This window comes from Limulus polyphemus, unplaced genomic scaffold (genome assembly GCF_000517525.1).
Source record: "Limulus polyphemus unplaced genomic scaffold, Limulus_polyphemus-2.1.2 Scaffold526, whole genome shotgun sequence".
NCBI classification, from domain to species: domain Eukaryota; kingdom Metazoa; phylum Arthropoda; class Merostomata; order Xiphosura; family Limulidae; genus Limulus; species Limulus polyphemus.
This window is the reverse complement of record NW_013666136.1, coordinates 17,803-22,743: the sequence shown is the minus strand read 5'-3', so window position 1 is coordinate 22,743 and position 4,941 is coordinate 17,803.

The window sequence follows — 4,941 nt, the reverse complement described above, 5'->3', positions numbered from 1 at the left end:
TTAATAAATGTTTTGTTTTGATATATAAGTTGTTCGGGTTTTTTCATCTACAAAAAAGCGACATTAATTTCTTGACGACCTAATTGACACAGGAATTCCCTAATTATTGTTTTCATGAAGCATCGTGATTTCTAAAGCTTCGGAAGTATATTTAATTAGAAAAACACACAAGTTTGAAGCTTCGAAGCCCATCTATTTATTCCTCAATTCTTTTCGATTGTCCCCTGGTAGAACAGACTTCTACCGACTTACAATGCTAAGATCCGGGGTACGATTTCCCACGGTGGGCACAGTATATAGCCCAATGTAGCTTTGCTTTAAAAAAAAAGACCCTTGTCACTTTTAAACACTTAATTAAACGATAAAACAGGGACAGTTTTCATACATATATATATATATTTATATATAAACACCCACACACACACACATAAATAAACAGGTTAATTCTACTATACAGAAACTTTCAAAATTTGGAGACTATTCACAATTTTCAAAAGTGATTAGGAACCTGCTATTGATTAATATTAACATCAGATCAGAGCGAGCTACCTACACAGAGCGAAACTGAAAATCAACCTGGTAAATGAGTATAGCTAGTTAACTCTACTTTCTTTACGTTCTTGTAAACACTGTCGTTTGAGATGTGGCTCTGATAGATGAAATATTTATTCCCCAAATATCTTTCCTTTTGCAATGAATAGTATTATCTACACCCACCCTCCCTTACACATATGGTGCCGTCATTTCCCCGAAAGAGGGCCGAAGGCTACTGGAGGAGTCATCTGTTTTAACCACTCCCACTACGATACAGTAATGTGTTGTCTGTCAGTCAGTCAGTAAACACTAAAATGACGTCACATAAAGGACGCTTAATGTTGTAATTTGTACTGTCGTGACGTCTGTTACGTATTACAATTTCGAGAGGTCTGAAACCTAGCTAAATGATACTTTAAACTTAGTGGTTAAATTGTACTTTGGATTTAGCAGTTAAGTAAAAGCCGATATATAGTCAGTTTATGATATTTGCCAACAAGATTAATACAGACAGTTTTATTTTTTAACACAAATATGTTTAAATATACAAACAACAATACAATTTACAATAACAGTTATTCAAATAGTTACTACACACAATGATTCATATACAAAAGTTTCACAAACTTACAGGCTTACAAACTTACGATGAGCGAGTTAATTACGAGTTGACGTAGGTACAATTCACTTAACAGGGAGCTAGCTAACTTTGTCCTTCGTTATTCACCAGCCTCACATGCGGAGTTTTCCACGATGAAGTTATATAATGTTTTCGTAAAAATACTAATTTCCAATGAGAATCCACTGAAGTTAAATGATTTGTAATGTTCGAACTTTGTAAATGCTCCTGGTCAAATATCTTAACTTTTCCGATTAATAAGCGCTATAACAATCCCAGTTAGAGCTTACAGAGTTTATAGCACACTAATTATAGCAACCCACTAATATAAACTCTTTTGGCGCGTTGCATTGGTTATATTTATAGGCGTGTGGAGGCTTTCTCGAAATTTTACGTAACAATACTGACGCTAATACAAGCGTTTACATATTATACACATATATTGTTGATTTTTACACTGGAGAATCTTCTATAACTTTAGAGATTAGGCGGGAGTTTTGCAATACATATTTAACAGTATAATTTATGTACACTTGTAAATATAAATATAATTATAAAATAAATATATAATAATAAATCCGTCACACGTCAGTGAAACGCGTGCATGACCTGAATCACGAGAAAAATTGTGCATTCTGTAGGCTACAACACAGTATGACAAATGAACTTCAAAAGCAAGAAATAAAAATAATTTGTTACTCTTGATCTTAGTTTTATTTACTCTTGAAACAGAACACTTTTGAGGACCCTGCGAAAGTACATGTAGTCCGTATTTCCTCATTCTTAATTTCATTTTTGCATGGTTTAATGAAGTTTAAAACTTCCAACACATGCAAAAACGTTACTCTTTTAATTACAGAACTTGTTTTTATATATAACATTAAAAGTTTATTGCTCTAAGTTTATTGCAATGATTCGTGCACATTTTTGAAAGAACATTGTCCATATTGTAATTAAAGCCAAATGTGACTCATAAAGTATTAAAACACGTTCCTAACGGCGCAATATGAAATTCGCCTTTTCTTCTCAAGGTGTATAAATTTGATGACCAGGAACCCACTTTATAGAAAATAAAAGTGTGTGGAGACGTTTTGACTGGTTTATGATGAAAGTTTATCCTCAAGATGACATAATCTTGTCGAAACGTCGTAAATTTACTTTAGGATGGCATAATCTTGTCGAAACGTCGTACATTTACTTCAGGATGACATAATCTTGTCGAAACGTCGTACATTTACCTCAGGATGACATAATCTTGTCGAAATGTCGCACATTTATTTTAAGATGACATAATCATGTCGAAACGTCGTACATTTATTTCAGGATGACATAATCTTGTTGAAACGTTTATGATATAGTTTTCTTCATTACCCAATCAAACCATCTCCAAACTTTTATCTTTTATAAAGTGTATTGTCTCTCTACTAATAGCAATATTCTGTACATGAGTAAGTGATTGTACAGAAATACTACTAGATGTATTTCTTCAGGGTCCCAAAAGTGTTCTGTTTCAAGAATAAATAAAACTAAAATTAAGAAAACAAATATTTTTATTTCTTGCTTTTGAATTTCATATACCATGTTGTGTTGTAGCCTACAGAGTGCATAATTCTTCTCGTGATTCATGGCATGCGGCCGTTTTACTGACGTCACGACAATACAAATTGCAACGTAAAGAGTCCTTTATGTGACGTAATTTTAGTGTCTCCTGACTGACTAACAGACATCACACACATTTTTAGTGGTGAGAGTGGTTAAAGCAAGTGACCCCTAAGGCGATCTTCAGTCCCTTTCCGGGGAAATCAGCTTCCAAGTGGTCAGTGCAACATAAGGGCTAATTTTTCAAACTTACCTTTTTTTATTTCATATTTTATGGAACTATTCATTCACCCGTTTGCTAAAGAAAAATAGTGAAAACTTTGCTTTGTTCAAACGCACCTGTTTCAAACGTAAAAAAACACCACAGAAGATAGATGAACACTTCAAATTTAACACTTAAACAACTTAGACCTTTGACTCATTTACGAAAATACGCTTAATATACATTTGTTTGTTTGTAAGTAAGCACAAAGCTACACAATGGGCTATCTGTGCTCTGCCCACAATGGTATCGAAACCTGGATTCTAGCGTTGTAAGTCCGCAGACATGCCGCTGTGCCACTGGGGGGCAAATATACACTTTAATATAATGATAAAAAATAATTCGAAAAGTAATGGAATTTGCATTATATATGTATGTATTTATAAATACACACACACAAACTGACCAAAAAATTTTAACTTATCTTCATTGTCGTACGAAATAAGGGCTAGGTATGCGCAGATAGCTCTTTGTGTAGCTTTGAGTAAAATTCTGAAGTCGAACAAAAAAATCAAATTGGTTTTCCCAACATGATTGTACATATAAATCATTGAATTAACAAAAAGGTGTACATAGATATGTATAATTAATTGTAAGTTTTAAAGAAGGAACGCGATGATTAAAAATAAAAAATAAGTAAGCGGAAAAAATTACCTAATTTAAAAACTTGTTATTCAGAGACGTTTCGAGCTCTTTAATGAGTCTTGGAGCGTTTGCTTACAACGTCGCTCAGTAACGTTTTTTAAACAAGATTGTTTTGCATATTTTTTACATGTATTGCATATATATATATAATTTTATTTATTTATTTATAAATATAAGGATATCAAACAACAACGTTAATCAGTAATAGGACAGGCCGATGGATATAGTGTGAATCATACTTATTGTTAGTGAATCCCCTGGAGTAGGACAGGCCGATGGATATAGTGTGAATCATATTTATTGTTAGTGAATCCCAGTAGGACAGTATAGTGATCAGGCCGACGGATATAGTGTGAATCATATTTATTGTTAGTGAATCCCCTGGAATAGGACAGGCCGATGGATATAGTGTGAATCATATTTATTGTTAGTGAATCCCCTGGAGTAGGACGGTTGTATAAGATGCTTTTATTGTTGTGATTATCTGAAAACAAAGACCAGGGGGATACTTTTGTTTATTGATTTTTTCATACTTAAACTGTACAAGAGGAAATAGTCTGCCAGGGGAATAGAAACTGTCTATTGTAACCTTCAATTGTCTCCATTGAACCAAAATACCTCGCCACACAAATCCGGAGTAATCTAGCCATCTGCAACGAGAATATTAAGAAACGAAAAATAACCTTTGGAACGAAAGAAAATTCATTGTGATGAAGCTGGGCATATCTCTCTATATCGTTAACAAGCTAATAAGCTAAGATTTGAAACTGACTAAGACCAAGAGTTCACAACTTTCCCCCCCACACCTCAAAATTAAGAGCTGTCTTCATGATCAAGATATGAAGAAATTGGAATCACAGTAATAAAACTTTAACATATGTCTGTCAAGTCTTCCATTACAGATTCGACGGACTTTTGTGTTTCAAGTCTGCTTAAACCATGTCATAAAAGCTGACGTCCATGTCTGGCTTCCAAGTAATGTCAAGAGAAGCAAGGGACATCGGTCTTACGAAGTGGCTCTAACCCTAACCTCAGTGACAACGACTGTTTAAAATAGTTTCATAATGTTCAGAGCATGCTTTAAAATATATTTCTTCAAATTACAAAGAAAAACAGGTCTGAAAATATAAGTAGATTTAGTGTAGTGATAACTCTTAATCGTTTAAATAAAAGTGACTTAGATATGTCTAAGTCTATTCTGTCCAAACACATCTAAATATAAGGTAACTCTGAGAACATAACTAAAATTGTTCAGAAAAAGACTGGGTTTCTAAACTAGTTT